Source organism: Anser brachyrhynchus (genome assembly GCF_964034855.1).
Source record: "Anser brachyrhynchus genome assembly, chromosome: Z".
NCBI classification, from domain to species: domain Eukaryota; kingdom Metazoa; phylum Chordata; class Aves; order Anseriformes; family Anatidae; genus Anser; species Anser brachyrhynchus.
Genome location: NC_137697.1, coordinates 10,961,579 through 10,979,010, shown reverse-complemented (window position 1 = coordinate 10,979,010; position 17,432 = coordinate 10,961,579). Strand labels below are relative to the sequence as shown.

General features: G+C 39.8%; 1 protein-coding gene across 14 annotated transcripts in view; it reads right to left on the bottom strand.

Annotated features, from left to right (window-relative positions):
* Positions 1–17,432, bottom strand: part of GHR (growth hormone receptor) — a 138,813-nt gene that overhangs the window by 102,107 nt on the left and 19,274 nt on the right. Inside the window, exon 2 of one of the 14 annotated variants that reach the window (XM_080575034.1) lies at positions 5,162–5,261. The exons of the other annotated variants lie outside the window; for them this stretch is intronic. The gene's annotated coding sequence lies outside the window, so the exon portion shown is untranslated. The remainder of the gene's footprint in view (positions 1–5,161; positions 5,262–17,432) is intronic. 14 annotated transcript variants of the gene reach the window in all.

The window sequence follows — 17,432 nt, the reverse complement described above, 5'->3', positions numbered from 1 at the left end:
TATCCCACACTTTCTCAGCTTTGCCAGCAGGATGTCGTGGAGACAGTATCAAAAGCCTTGCTAAAGTCAAGGTAGATGACATCCACTGTTCTCCCCCCATCTACCCAGCTGGTGATGCCATCATAGAAGGCAACGAGGTTGGTTGAGCACGACTTCCCCTTGGTGAATCCATGCTGACTACTCCTCATAACCTTCTTCTCTTCCAGTTGCTTGGAGATGGCATCCAGAAGAAGCTGTTCCAACACCTTTCCAGGGACAGAGGTGAGACTGACTGGCCTGTAGTTTCCCGGATCCTCCTTCTTACCCTTCTTGAAGACCAGAGTGACACTGGCTATCCTCCAGTCTTTAGGCACCTCTCCTGTTCTCCAGGACCTTCAAAGATGATGGAGAGTGGTTCAGCTATCACCTCTGCCAACTCCCTTAACACACGTGCATGTGTTACGTTTACTTTAAAAATAACTGTCTTATTTCTTCTCCAATAGAGATGGACACATTCCTATATTATGCACTTGAGTAGACATCAGTTTCTGTAGAGTACTATTTTAATCTGGATTTTCTTCTTTTTTATTTATTTTTTAATTATTAATATTTTAGGAAAAAGATGGGTATGGCATGAATTGACAGTGAAGTGTGGTAGGCAGAAACAAGAGACTAGGAACTCATGGACTTTCCACATATTTGCAACAGATGTGGATACTGGCATCTCAGAAATATCGACACTCATACACACATCATGGCCATATGATATGCACTTGTAGTACAATGTCACCAGAAGGGTCAGGCAAAGCTAAGCATTAGGTATGTCTCATAACTGGCAAAAGACACTAACACAAATACCATGCCCTCTGGCCACAGGAGTAGTGATTTTGTCATTGCTCCTGTAAGCTTCACTCATTTTTTGATAGGGAAAACAATATAGTAGGGCTATACATTGAGCCAGCAACACACTCATTTACCAGCTAAATTCCTCCCTTTTCTGAGTTCACAACTCATTAATCAAGAACTAATTGTCTTTCAGTGCCGCTCTGTTAAAAACCATGGGAAAAAAATGAGCCCTGAGAGGCAGTGTGAACCCCCATTGTTGCTGCAGAGCAAGCACAGAATATCCACAGCCGGACCAGGGCTCAGAGTGAAGAGCCTGCATTCCAGTCCCAGTCCCATGGGTAACATCAAATGAAGATTCTGAAGACATAAGACGAAAAGTTTGAACGTATTAATGCTTCAGTTTTAAATTAACAATTATTTCCCCCTACATGAGTATTTGTACTTAAAAAACGGTGGAGAATACATTAGTTGAGGTATGCTGGAACTGGATTCTGTTTTTTAAATGCAAAAAGAGAAACTTTTCTCATACAGCAGAGAAAAGCATATATAAAATACAACTTGTTCCTGGTGCTGACTAGCTATTTTTATGCTAAAAAATGCCAGAAGCATCACATGGCCTTTGTAACATTTTGACTATGTTTTTACTAGTAAACTGAAAAGGACCACGGAATGGGCCCAATTCTTGGCATCCATCATCCTTACACAATGGTCAATTACCAGCACAGCCCCAGCCGCTGCCCGTGCCCTGGCATGGGGCTCCACAGCTGCTCTCAATCAAGGGTGTGAACGTGGCCACCCCAGGGCAGAGGGTGCGAGAGCCTGCCGATAGGGACACAAGCTGTGCCTCGCCACTCCATCCTCCAGCCGAAACCGCACCTCAGCTATGTCAGCCTAGATGTCATCTCTGAGCCTTGGGGAAACTGCACTGTTAGTGCTAGAAGGTGGTAAAGCTTAAGGATGGTAAAGATGGGGCTGAAACAAATCTCACATGGTAGACATCCTTCAAGCTTTAGTGGGACACGGAGTCATTGACAGTGGCAATTTCGATGTATCATCTGGCTCTGGTCAAATTGTCATCCATGTTGAATAAAATAAAGGACCAATGGTATCAAAATGAAACTCATAGTCTGAGAAAATGGGGAACGGCAGCCCGTTTATACCAGTCTGCCTCTTCTGCTGGCTTAAATTCAGAAGGAAGGGCCAAGAAGCCTTCTGGCCCAAATCCTTTTACCAAGGTCTTCTTTACCCTTTCAGCCTGACCTTAGCCAGTCTTCAAGCGTATGGGTATCTGAAGTGATTTTAAATAACAGTGAGATGTACTTCTACCAGCTTTAATGAATTTTTATATAGGATTTGCACAACTGTTCCTATTAGTAACCTATATGAACTATTCAGCTATCTGTTGTTACAGGCTTTTGAGAAATAGGCCTGCTAAAGAAACTGCCCAGGACAGCATTTACATTTGCCAGGCATATATTTCACAATCTCAGAAATAACCATATTATTACTTATAATTTGCAACACAATAAATATGCACATTTCCTAGTAATTCCTATTCATCCCCCACATTTTCTGAGTTGTGGTTGTTTAACATATGCACCGTCTGACGTGGAAACCTGCCAGGGCCCCCCTGTACAGCAGTTGTATAGATAGACTCAATTCTTTGCTATGAATCTGCAGAGCAAGAAGCACTGTGATCCTAAGGATACTACATTATTCACGCATGTTGCCTCTTCCCACTCTTATTCCCCCAGAGCACTGAGAGTAATGGTCTGTAAAGTGCCACCGCAGCCTATTAGACAGATGGCTGAGCGCTGTTCCCCTTCAGATCACTGGACAGAAAATGGGGGATTTGTAATGAAAAGCTGAAAGCTCTATTTCCCACAATCCTCTCGTATGATTTATAACAATCATGGTAATTTAATGCTGGCAACCACAGACCAGAATGCTTCGCTACTATTGTTTTAGTAGCACAATCAAATTATCCATTCTGAGCTTTTACAATTAACTTGTTACATGCATATGTTATCACTTCCTAAGTAGTAACATTACCAGATGGAGAAATTCAGCAGGGAATCACAACAGGAACAATATTCTGAATATAATTCCTAATCTGAGCATCAGTGAGAAGTCTTTTATCATAATACATATTTAATGCAGAAATAGACTTCAGAAACTTTTATGGCATTCTGATCTTTCTCATCCTACTCCTGGAATCAAAATGAAGGAAAGATGGTCTTTAAAAATAAACATATAAAATTCCTGAACATTAAGATAATCACATGGATGTTTAAGTAATCCCTAGGGCCCTTAGAACTTTAATTAACACTCTAGGCTACAAAGACACCTATTGCCAAAACTAATACCAGCCAGCTACATGCACGCTTGTTTCCCAAGTTAGGCTTGTGAATTATGGTAGGAGTCCTTTATAGGCATGTGTGACACACCAGCCAGAACTATAAAAGGTCATTCTTTTTGTACACCTATCTTACATTCACTTTTGTGGAGAGATTTGTCACCAACATTAACAAGTTAGTTCCACATGACTAACATGCAGCTGTGAAGTATACAGAACATAATGCCAAACATCACTTGACTTCTGTGCACTGTGATATTACAGCAAGAGGGATGAAGAAAGCTTTCTTTATACACAACCTTGAGATAAAAGATGAATCACACCAAGCAGGCAGCCTAGCTGTATTTACTCTTCAAATAACTGAACTAAAAAGAAGAAAAAAACAGGGTCCTCTGGTATTCTTACTAAGGAACTTGGATGTTTAATGAAACACAGATTTAAGAATTTCAAATAGGCAGTGAATGATGTTCATACCTCAGTGAAATCCTATCTATGTGAGGGGAACCCTAAATGAAATGACAACACCGGCAGATATCAGCTGTGTTCACATTCTGTTCTGTGCTGCTGTGGATGAAAAATGAGCTGGATGTTATATCTAGATCCTCCCTCACTATTCTCAGATCTTAGCTTCACAATCAGGTTAGTCTTACTGCAGTCCTGACCTTGGAGAGGCACCGACTCCTCACAGGTATATTTGCTACTTGTTTACTCTGAGCTTGAGATTTTATCCAGGGATCCCTGTGGCTAGCTCTCCTTACTCCCAAGTTAGGTCTGCCTAAAGTGTTAGGAGACAGCCAAAGATAACCAGTCTGTAGGCACCTGCAGTTGCAGAAGTGTGTCTTGTAGTAAAGCTGAGATTTTGGAAGCACTGCCACTATTAGCTACTACCTAAATGCAACTGCAACTGTAATTCTTAAAAATTTGCCTTCTAGTTAGACTACAAGCACTCATGACCAGTTACCTTGCTGCCATGAGAAGGTACCAACATGCCTCCCCAGTGCTAACGGCAGTGTGAACACAGAAAGAGCAGCAGTTTGCTAGTGGTGTGAAGCATACCTGCTCCTGCTCATGCCTGCGCCTGCCATATACAAAACTAGAGGAACTGAACAGAAATGGTAAAGGAGCTCATCTAAAGAGTCAATGAAATAATCACATTCAATACTGGTGTGCATGGGCACCCTAACACATCTTTAGCTGAGTAACAAGAGCAGGAATGAGACTGTATGTAGAGTAAGAGCAAATACTGATAACAGGTAGGGGACTCAACAGGTTGAACTAAAAGCTACAGTAAATAATAAAACTATTTCAAATACGCTTAGCAGGAGAGGTCAGGTCAGGAAATGAAATAATGCTGTTTCTAAGCAATGAGCAGGTGATTTATTAACAAAGGAGGTGTTCAGCAGAGATGAAGGCTCTTGCCTTCCAAGTTCTTATGAGGATGGCAAGAAAAGGCCCAGAAAAACTCTGGAAAAAATGACAGAACACAGTGTGAAGAAATTAAAACTTGTAATTAACTTAAAGTTCAGTACTTAATGCAGAGACCTGTATGCCAGTTACAAACACCTGTGAACACCCCAGGGTTCACCCCGTATCAGCCCTGAGACCACCAGCCCCTGCTCAACCATGGCCCCAGCAGGGCCGGCCTCCCGCTCCTCACAGCCTGGCCCTGGCGAGCTGGGCTCATGCGTAGGCCTGTGTCCCACCCCGTCCCCAGCGAGGTGCCCGATGCCCAGGCTGGGGCAGCCCCTTGCTGGGTGGTGGTAGGAATTCCCCTTGGGATTATTCTTAATGGTTTTATAATTCCTCTGTCTTTCCCACTGGTTACGTGGGGCCTCATCCAAAAGACAAGCCAGCAGAAAGGCCCCACTGATCTTCATGGGCTCCAAGCTGGGCATCAACAGAAAAAATCCTACAGCTTATTCATCAAAATCCAGTGGTCTGACAGTTATTACTGTGTGTAAATAGACACAGGATACTTACAAACTGATGAATGCTGAAGGCCGGCTGTGTTTCGCTCCAACCAGAGCATCCATTAATCTACAGGGAGTATGAACCTCAACACCAATTGTGAAATAGTAACCTGTGAGGACAATAAAGATGAGACAAAGCCTTTCTCATCCTTCCAACTACATACAAAGGACAACCAGCTCACCCTGGTGTGCAATACAATGCTTGCCAACCATTAAAAAACCCCACCCTGCAGCTGTACAAACTGTATGTACTTGTGTAGATGCTAATGCGTTTTTAGTATCTTATGACTGACTAATAGGGACATCCCTGAATTGTACCTCAGGCTGCATCTTGGCCTCTCGCAGTCCCTATATGGAGAAAACACTAGATTGCTCTAATCCTGGACCATGCTGATTCTGTAAAACACACAGAAAAGCATCCTGCTCAACAAAGGAAAACAACCAAAAAACCACCCAGACTTTAAATGATCACATCTGATGGAAAATAACACCCCCAGACTTCAAAAGCTACTTCTGGAGATGGTCTCCCCAGATCATCCTAACTCCAAGTGTACGGTGTTAAGTGTACATGAAATAATACAATGCACATTATTTATACTAAAGTACAAACCACCAAGGATTTGCCAAAAATATAATGCATTTGTATCTTTCAAAGCATCAACAGATACTGAATCTGGTCTTAACTTCACTAGCAGCCTGAAAGTGCTCTGCCTAAGCTGGAGGACAAATGTGCTGTGACCAGATCTGTACTCACTTGAGTTTATAATAGAGTCATACGTCATCATACAAACCTAGCTGGCTTTACTATGACAGTCTTTGATGGAAGTGTGAAGAAGTGAAGTGAATTCCCTTAATTTCTCTAAAGTTGAAATATATAAATACTTAAAATAGTTTAAAGAAATGTCAAGTTTAAATAAACAAAATCAATATGGGAAAAGAACAATGCTTCCATTGTTAAAAAAAAAAAAAAAGATCTAACACTGAAGATAAGTTTTGACTTTTCTTAACAGAAGATGAACATACACCTTACACTTCTGCTTCAGAAAAGAAATGCCAGGATGGTCACCTGGCCATGGATGCATGTAGCTTTTCTTTCCATTATCACAAATGAGTTTAATTGCTAATAAAATCTACTTATACTAGAGAAGTACAAATTTTAACTTAAGAAGTTGTCAGAATTAGCATGTAATAAAAAAGACTTAATTCAGTCATCAAGATACCTTCCTTTTACTACAAATACCTTGCAACATATTTCAATTTTCATAGATTCTTGTAATAATGCTACATTCTATTTTTCCAGCTATTAATCAAACAGGAAAAATTACCTGAAGAAATAGATGTCACATTGTGTCTACCTAGTAACTTTGACAACTCCTACTTGAGTAATATTGAGTCCTATTACAGCAGGAATACTGCAATAGACCTGGAACCAGTATTTAAGTCCTTAGACTCAGTAGTCCTACTACAACACTTTTTGTTTGCTACTACCCTTACTAGAGGAGAAAAAGTAATAAAACGACAATGCACAAGTTTTAAACTCTAACCAACTCTCAGTTCATAGCTGATGTCAGCCCTCTGAGAAGCTATCTGTCCTCAAAGCAGTAAAAAAAAAAAAGAGTACGAGAACAGTTTTGAGCCTATTACCTTACCACCCTTTCCTTCCCAGATTAAGCTGACTCAAAGTTTAATCTTCACATTACTGGAACCTTGTCATTCTAAATAATTTTTTCCCATTAAAACTATATGGTGGCTCTGCAATACTCTAAAATAAGCAGTCTAGCAGTGGGTTAGATACAAAGCTACATGAAAAAAGGTTAGCTTTGCAGTCAGACTCTATTTATATCAGTATGTAATTACCTGGAGCCATAACTATGGGATGACTACAAAAAGCTACAGAAAATGGAAACATATCTATAAATGCTGGTACTAAACGAAAAAAAATAGCTGCAGTACAACTCAATTATAGAGTAATGGTATTTAAAATTGAACAATATAGTGATACAAGTTTCCAATAAATTAAATAAAAACACAATTACTATGGACAAGCCATTAGAAACATAAAAAACCTAATCAGTTTCTTATAAAATGACTGTAGCACCAGAAATTGTTAAATATTGTCATCAGTCAATGCAATGTTGAAAAAAAAATAATGATATCAAGAAATGGATGTTGAGATGTGCCTGAATGACTCCAATAGTTAATAATAAGTTATTAATACGTTAATAATTCCAGTCATAGACACACATTATGGCTTTGGTTACTGAATAAAATATTAAGGATACTTTTACAATCAGAGAAATGACTAGTCACATTTCACTACACTTTAATGGAAGAATTTTATGTACCATAGACACTGCAGAGAACCACATAGCTTTTATATATGCATTTGCCTTGGGTAAGAAGCACTTTAAAAACTGACTTACGGTACAAAGCCATATCACATCTCCACTAAGAACCAGATCTAGAGGGCTAAGGAAATAACTACTCCCACTGTAGTGCTTAGTCCAGAAGACTGGTGGGCATAAAGCTCGGAAGAGGGAGGAACTTTGGTCTGTAGGTACCAAAGACAAGGTTATGGTACTCCCATCACTCAAAGGCAGGCTTATGTGTGGCAAGAGACACAAGCTACCTCAAAGTGTATCATCATTGCTTGCACGTGGGAAATATTTTCAAAGGATTTGCCTCTAGAGTAACTTTGATTACTTTCACTGACCTCAGCAGAAGCTGAGGTAAGTCACGGTAGTCTAAAGCACACCAGATGTTTTACAGAACATAGAAAAATTGTTCATGCCTGCAGAAATTATGTCCAAACCCAGTACAAACACCAAACAAGCAAAAGGGTGCACTTGAAAATGAACATTTATTTCAATATAATAGCAGAAAGTGAAATGTAAGTGAAGTAGCTCATGGGCAATGGCCTTTCCACTCCATATTCAAAAGAAAACTTTATTATGGCACAGATAGACATTTTTTTCTCACTTTCCTTCCCAGCAGTGCTTCACTGGTCCTGGAAGTCTAATCCCATGGTAGACAACATTACTCTCACAGAAAGGCAAAATTATTTTGAAAGAAAAAAAAGAAATCAATAAAAATTCAATTCCTAAAAACCAGAAAAATCTGAGTAGAATCCTGCAGAACCATTATTTGTCACATAAATTTACCTCTCTATTTTTATAATGAATGTTAAACTTGAAATCAAATATCACATAAGGCAATTCTAAAAGCACATTAAAACTAAATGTCATTGAGTTGGGATTTGGTTTTATACATGCCAAGCTACTGTGAGACAGAAGCAAATTAAATACGATCCCAACAAAAATACTAACACAAGACACTTGTTTCTTGGTTGTGGATGTTTTTGTTTGGGAGGGGTGAAGTCTGAAAAATTATACAATAAAACTGTTCTACATTAAGGAGAAAACAATACAGACTAATAGTTGGAGCATGATTACTGACAAAGTTAATTTGAGTATCATAAGTGGTCAGCATCTTATCAGAAATTCATTTCAGACCCAAAATGTTCATTTGCCTTCAGCACTGTACCATAGTCACTGTCCACCAGACCAGGCATCAGCTCATCTGTGGACTGAATCCGCCTTTGTCTGTTGTATGATACTGAATTATCGCTCCCCTCATCTGCACCTTGTCCTCCTCCTGTGTCTGTTCTGTCCTATTTGGACCAAGTGTGCTAGGGCTTGCTGTGTCTGACTCTGCATATGCAGTGCGTAACACACTGCAGCTGTGACACATCAATATCACGATGTGAACGTCCCAGGGTTAAGTTTCTCTAGCCCGTGCTTTGAAGGGGGGTCAGAGTGCATTGCAATAATTCCAGATTCAAAAGGTCTAGCACAACCATGAAAAACATCCCTCATTATACAGTGCCATTAATTCAAACTCTTCTGCATAAGCATAGCAGCTTCTAAGACTTGTCAGCAGAGACATAGACAGAAGATTATGCACTGGAAGCAAATCGGGTAACCCGAATGAGTGCAAATTTTACGCTACGTTTCTGCATTAATAGATAGTTAAGCAATTCCATCATTGTAATGAACTTTCAATGAGGTTGAGATAATCTATAATTCCATTGTTGAATCACCACTGTCCCCTTATTAGCTAGAAAGTGGAGTTTGTTTTTCCGTTAATGAAAAATGTGGAAGGCTGAAGCTCAGAGTCACAGTGGTTTAAGATAAAGGAAACATCTGAATTTCCATTGGCTTAAAACGAACAGCATCAGGCCATAGGGTGTGCAACATGAGCTAGTGTTTTCTTATTCTTGTATACCCATGATATATTTAATTAAATCTGACTGAGAGTACTGGAGATCCACAATCTCCTTAGACAGTATTTAAATAAAAATAATAGCGTATAATATTGAAAACAAGAATGTCTCACAACTGTTAGCATTACACAATTTAGGTACGTCTCTGAAGAGCCTGACAAGTAAAAACCAAACTTCTCACTCCACAAAATTATGGCCAGGAAGGACCCTTTTTAGCATTCTGGGGGCAAAGGTTTCACATTCATGGAACTATGAGTGGTTTTCTAAAGCAATACTTAAAATTCTTGGAGCATTTTTTGGGCTAGTTTTTTCTAGCACCAGAATTATTCTAGTTCCACAGAGGTACAAATGATTATCCTATGGTTTAATAACAGCCACAGTTATTTTCAGGTGTATTCTGTTCCCTCAAAAATCCTGGTATTTCAGGATTACATTAATGTAAATCAGCTTATTTTATTTAGATAGTCCTTTTCAGGTAGGCCAATCTGCTTTGAAAGTGGATTACATGCCAGTTGCCAGCTTAAAAAAGATTTGCTACTTACAGAAAATTGCCTATTAATTTACAATTCAACAGAGCTAAATAATGACAAAAGCCCTTTCTATTTAAACTGAGAATTGTTCTTTAAGTATGGGTCTTTAGCATTAATACATTCAAGACTTTCATATCTTGTATTTACCTTTTGCAAAACTTGAACTGGCTTAGTGAAAGCCAGAGATTTATCACCAAATTATAATTACTGGTCTTGAATGAACTCAGTATGAACTGCACAATTTCTTTATTTTTGCTCCATCCTCCAAATTATTTAGGATCAAAATTTGGTATTTGCACTGTCTCCTTCCTCTGGGTGCAGGGATAGCACTTGCTTCAGGTGCCAGAGCAGACATCAAGAGTGTATCAACTTCCACAGTAAGTGGCCTACATACAGCATATAAGAATGTAAGTCCCAGGAAGTTTTCTTTCTAATTTTCCAATGAATTTTGATAGGTCTGCTCCCAAAATTTGATTTCACGTATTTTCCCTCTGTACATTCAGGCTGCTGAATACAACTCACACTTAATGAAATCATGATGTTTTAAGGAGCATCCTGTTAAATTCAACATATATAAAAGTTTCCACATATAAATGCTACACAAATCTCTTCTATTATTAGTAACTGATATGATATGCAAGCAACCAATTATAGACCCAAAAGGTCACACACCGAAATCACAGAATGGTTTGGGTTGGAAGAGATGTTAAAGACCATCTAATTCCAACTCCCCTGCCATGGGCAGGGACACCTCCCACCAGACCAGGTTGCCCAAAGCCCCATCCAGCCTGGCCTTGTGCACTTCCAGGGATGGGGCATCCACAGCTTGTCTGGGCAACCTGTGCCAGTGCCTCACTTCCCTCAAAGGAAAGAATTTCTTCCTAATATCTAAACTATATCTACCTTTTTTTTCCCTTTAATTAAAAACCATTTTCTCAGTAATGTTTAGATGCTATTTTATCATTAATATAAGTTGGACCACCACAAATCTTCTGAGGAAGCTGCTATGTACTTAAACAACCTTTTGGGTCCAGTTATGATGTATAACTCCAGATGTAAATACTGCCCAATGACACAGTGCTGAAAGCCAAAATCAAAGTGATGCAAGCACTACACATTCCAGTTTGAACCCATCACCGGGATCCACACAAGGGTACTGAGGCAACTGTTGGAAGTGCTCACCAAGCTGCTTTCCATCAGTTATCCCAGTTGACTGGACAGTAACAAATGTGACACCCATCTACAAGAAGGGGGACTCATGGAAATACAGGTCTGTCAGTCTGACCTCAGTGCCAGGCAAGTTTATGGAGCAGATCGTCTTGAGTGCCACTGTGCGGCACATATAGGACAAACAGGTGATCAGGCCCAGTCTGCACTGGGTTTATGAAATGCAGGTCCTGCTTGACTGACCTGATCCCGTTCTACGAAAAGGGTGACCCTCTTAGTGGATGAGGGAAATGCTGTGGACGTTGTCTATCTAGACATTAGTAAAACTTTTGACAGTGTTTCCCACAGCATTCTCCTGGAAACTGGCTGCTCCAGGCTTGGACAGGTGTATGCTTCACTCGGTAAAAAACTGACTGGGTGGCTGAGCCCAAAGAGCTGCAGTGAACGGAATTAAATCCAGTTGGAGGTCAGTCACAAGTAGTGTCCCCCTGTGCTCAGTACTGGGGTCGGTGCTCTTTAATATTTTTCTCAGTGATCTGGACAAGGGGAGCAAGTACACCCTCAATAAGTTTGCAGATGACACCAACTTAGGCACGAGTGTTGATCTACTCGAGGGTAGGAAGTCTCTACAGAGGGATCTGGATGAGCTAGACTGATGGGCCAAGGCCAACTGTACGAGGCTCAACAAGGCTCAGTGCTGGGTCCTGCACTTGGGGCGCAACGACCCCATGCAATGCTACAGCCTAGGAGAAGAGTGGCTGGAAAGCTACCCGGTGGAAACAGATCTGAGAGTATTGGTCAATAGTTGGCTAAATATGAGCCAGCAGTGTGCTCAGGAGGCCAAGAAGGCCAAGAGCATCCTGGCTTGAATCAGAAATAGTGTGGCCAGCAGGTCTAGGGAAGTGATTGTCCCCCTGTACACTGCTCTGGTGAGGCCGCACCTCGAGTGCCATGTTCAATTTTGGGCCCCTCAGTACAAGAAGGACATCAAGGCCCTGGAGCGTGTCCAGAGAAGGGCTACGAAGCTGCTGAAGCATCTAGAGAACAAGTCTTATGAGGGGCGGCTGAGGGAGCTGCGATTGTCTAACCTGGAGAAGAGGAGGCTCAGGGGAGACCTTATTGCTCTCTACAACTCCCTGAAAGAAAGGTGTGGGGAGCTGGGGGTCGGCCTCTTCTCCCAAGCATCAAGTGGTAAGATGAGGGGTAATGGACCTCAAGTTGCACCAGGGGAGGTTTGGGTTGAATATTAGGAAAAACGTCTTCACTGAAAGGGTTATGAGGCATTAGGACAGGCTGCCCAGGGAAGTGCTTGAGTCACCATTCCTGGATGTATTCAGAAGCCATATAGATGTGGTGCTTAGGGACATGGTTTAGTGGTAAACTTGGCAATGCCAGCGTAACAGTTGGACTTGATCTTAGAGATCTTTTCCAACCTAAATGATTCTGTGATTCTAGTGCACTGAGTGGCAAAACTATAGCACATTAACAAAGAGAGCATACAATTCACAGCGTATTGTTGTTAAATATGAGGTTCAATAAAAGCAGATCTTGCTAAACTTGAATTGTAACATTTAGGGATTAATTATGTTACTGAGACATATTTTCTACTGGTTTGATACTACCAGAAACCAATTACACAGTATAACAAGCACCAAAATAAATAAATAAATAAATGAATAAATAAAATCTTTGGTGATTTCTCTATTGGAAAGCCATTAAAAAGAGTACTTTTGTGTGATTTTGAAATTTTTGTATAACACGTGACTTAAAAAACTGCAGGTAATTAGGTACATCTACTCCAAATAGGGAACTTCTTGGGTCATAATCACATTCTTTATGATCCCTATGCAAATGGAAATATATTTTAAAAGTACCCTGAGGTATGCTTTCATTAAAGAAAAATAAGTTTGGTCTGCAGGATATTGGAGATTGCTGCAGAAAAACCTGGACAGGATTTTAAAACTTCAAATTTTTAACTTGATCAACAGGAATAGCATAGATGAGATGAAGGGCACTAACACTGCCCCCCCCCCCTTTTTTTTTTTTGTAAAATACAAATAAAGTATTTTGAAAGAAAAAAAAGATTCTTTCACCAAGAAAAAGAATTGCAAAAATAGGGAGAAAATTATATGAAATTAGATATTAGGTGAAAATGCCCAGATGATCACTAGCTACAATAACAGAAGCCAACTTCTTATTCTTAATTTAATAGTCCCCTCATTAATCTAACCTTAACATTAAGTATATGAGCAAGATACATCAAGCATCAACCCAGATGACATTGCAGGACACCTTACACAACACTGTTTAGCAATGCCAATCTCCAGGACCAGGTTTGAGAAAAAAAACACCTTAGAAGCCAAATTATACATCATGGAAGTGAGATTAAAAAAATAAAATAAAATAAAAAAATACTATCTCTTGCAGGTGATCAATACATTCAAAAATTTTTCTGGGACAACTGGGTCCAGGTTTCACACAGAAGAAGTTCTCAGTGCAAGCCTTTGAAAACCAATGTAAAATAAACTGAATAAAGGGAGGGCCATATACAGAATTAGCAACAATCTCAGGCAAGTGTACTTCAGTTACTCAGTTGCTAATTATAGCCCCCCTCCCTGTTTCCTCAGTGTTGATCTGGTGAGATCAGCAGGTACAAATCAGCATCACCACCCCCATGTGTCTCAATTCCATGTCCCTCCCCATAGATTAAATCACAGGTGACTGATGATTCAGAAAAGATTTAGAGAAAAAATCTCAGTATTAAATGGTGTGTGTTGTTGAGAGGACTAACCATACCTGGTCCCACCTGGGACCTGTTACAAGAAAGGAATCTACCCATCGCACAGCACATCACCAACAGCATGAATTTTGACTGTGTGTCCCCAGGCTTTCTTACTGATATTCACTTTCATTAGGAATTGAGCAGGCACCCTGAATAACTGGCACAGAAACACAGCAGAATATTTGCTCAGTAAAATAAATTGAAACTAAAATTCTGTGTCCTGCTCTTCACAGCAGATCTCCAGTGAAGACTTTCCTCCTGTTCAAAATCCTTGGCCAGTCTGGCCACGGCATCTGTGTGCATATTCCCTCTTCCACTACTGGGACTCGTGATGATTGCCCCTTTTCACCCACAGTGACACAAACCTGAAAAGGTCTTGACCAACTGCTTGCTGAAGCCATATTCATCTCTGTATTGAGTGACAGACGAGGAGCAAAAGGACTGGTACCACATCTCACCAGATGGACTGGCTCTACAACAACTCAGTGCTCAGAAAACGCACTTGTTGGAAATATTCCTGGCCAGAGAGGATGCATGTTTGCACTAGGGGAGCACACGGCTGGCCAGCACTGCTTGGCCCTGCTTAACACTGGGACAATCCCACGTTGCTGTCAAGAGGCAATCTCAATGAAGTGCTGCTGAAAGGCACTATGGAAATGACAAAATCATTCCTAACACATTGAGAAAAACGCAAGTTTCCATATCAGTTTTGAAAACTGTTCAACACACTAACAATTGAGCCCTTTTCAGCAGAGATAAAGTCTCAAACGGAAACTATTTACAAAGATCAAAACTATGTGGAGGTCCATAGTAGGATGTTGTGGGACAAACAATCTGCAGAACTCAAAAATTTTGAGAATGAAAAAAAAAAATCACAGGCCTTTTAACAGTCTATAAAATCCGTAAGTCCACGGCATGTTCAAATTTGTACAAAATGTTATAATTTTCTATTGTATTTGAAGTATTTTCCTACAAAGTAGGGTACTTTTTATTAATCACATTTCTCCCCACAAGCTGGGACTAAAATACTAGTCTGTAACAACAGCTAGGAAAGAAGTGCTAAATAATTGTTATTATTTGTACAGAGTAATGGCAAAATAAGAGAGGGTTGTGTAATTTGTTCTGCATGTTTTATGACTGCCTCCACCACAACAAGGCTTCTATAGCACACTGCAATAATGCTTGATTTTTTTTATGGACCTGCTGTAGGTTGAATTGTTTTATTGCATTCCATGTCCCTTAAAACATTTACAATTCCATCCTCTCTCCACTGTGCAGATTAGTCACCAGTAAAGCACATGTAGAGCTATAAATCTTGAACCACTCTAACCCTGTTTCCTTTAAGATCAAGAACAGGAAGATTGTTCCAACAACCTGATAAACTTGTAACAAGAAGTTCAGAGTACAACTGTGAAGCCAAAAGAAAGCAGGGATGCACGGAGTGAATGAGGGAACAAACTACCCCAATTTAAAGGGGCATAATAAAATCATGATCTAGTTCACCAAAAACTGTTGCTTAAACTTTATTTCACTACCACCCCAACTAAAATCTCGTGCTAAATTTTACATATATTCTTTTCTATTTTCCCACAACGTATCATCTCCCCTGTTGGTGTAGCATAAAGAAGACACTGCCATACATTCTAAAAATGACTCAAAATCAATCAGAAGCACAAAGAAAACAACTCTAGGCAATAAAGAATAATAATTATCTATTAACTAAATCTTTACTAAGAATCATTGGTTAATCCTTTTTTCACTTATCCTTTCAGGGACTCTCATTTTTCAGCTTATTCACAACAAATCGTATCTTCCACTGAGCATCCATACAGTGCCCAGTACAAGGTGTATCAATTCATAACAGTGTCATTTTTGAAGTAAAAGTATAAAAAGACAAAACAAAAACATGTTTCCCTTTAAAAGCTTTTTACTTCCCAACAGTTAAGTAATTCAGTATGCAGAATTATATACTAAAATGTATATAAAGAGAGAGGGAACAGAAAAAACATGAGATGGATGTCACCACTAGATGATTTATGTTTAGCATTATTCATTCTCTGATAACAGCAATCGAATCAATCCTCTGACTTCTAAGGGAATACTATGGGTATCCCTGTGGATCCCTGGAGATCAAAGCACACCTCCCATCACTTCTGGACACAGCAGGAAAGCTGGCTAAGGTCAGCACCATGGGGCAAACATTCATTACTTGATCTCTGTACGGTAGCATGCAAGGGGAAAGTATCGATGACTCTTAGCACGCAGAGGGGAATGCTTTCCTCTAATGCATTAATGTACTGTTCACATGGAGAAATCTCAGCCTTGTAACTAAACCCCATTTTCTGCACAGGCAAATAACCAAGAATTAGTTTTTGAAGAACTGATGAAAGGGAGAGTTAGGCATGTTTTATGTCTCTATTTCTGGGTAGCCATTGGTCAACCTGAACAGAAAATTACCTTTATTTAATATTCACATAATAGTAATTCCCAGGGCCATAATCACATGTAAAATCAAAATCACCAAGTGCTTTACAAACAAAAACGTAGGCAAGGTCTTTGAGACTTTAATCTCACGCACCCCATCAGCTGAAGAAAAACTGAGGCCAAATTAATGGTTGTTTGCTGTTTGGGAGAGGGGTGACGGACACAGACTAAATTGATTGCATCAGTCAATAAATAAGTTTCAAAGAACTCTTTTAGCAAAGGCCAGGCCTAGCCAGCAGGTATTACATTAACTGTCATTATCAATTGGGACTCTCTGGGAACAGACTATTTACAAAGCAAGAGTTCTGGGAATTCACTTCTGTGTTAAAAGAACCTCTGTATTGCTCCAGTGCAACATTAGCGAAGCTAAGTGCTGCTTCATTAGGTGCAGCACTGCACATTTCTTAATGGAGAGCAACTCTAATATTTCCAGGGAGTTCATTGTCATCATCTAGCGTGGGATATACGCATTCATGCTAACAATTTCAGAAATGAGATAAAATACTATTTGTTCATTTTTCTTCCTTCTTGCTTAATAAAGGCAGTGTATCATAAATGAAGCATTAGCATAAACTAGACAAACATCCTTCACAGTTATTAAACTTTGCCAGCCTTTAGCATGTTTAAAGCTGGCAACTCTAAATGGAGCAAAGGAAGGAGGGTAAAAACTGCAAAATATTCTGGCTTCTGAGACCTATCTCACATCCTCAGCCCTATTCAGAAAGGCATTGACCACTCCACAGTTTATGATGGAAATAATCAAACATGGGAAAGAGAAGAGGACCGGTATTTCTGATGAGTCATTTTTCTCTTTAATATACAATTTCTTTATCTGTAAATCATTTTGCTCATGGGCTGGAAAGATGTAGAGAAAGATACTGTTTCTACTCTCTTCGTTTAAATAGTTGAGGCATTCATATACCAAATACAGTGAATGGGACTGCTTTAAGAAGTTACTTCATTTGTCAAGCATACCACAGGCATTCAAAATTCACTGGGTTGGCTTAAAACTGTGCTTAAAAAAATCAGGTTTTTT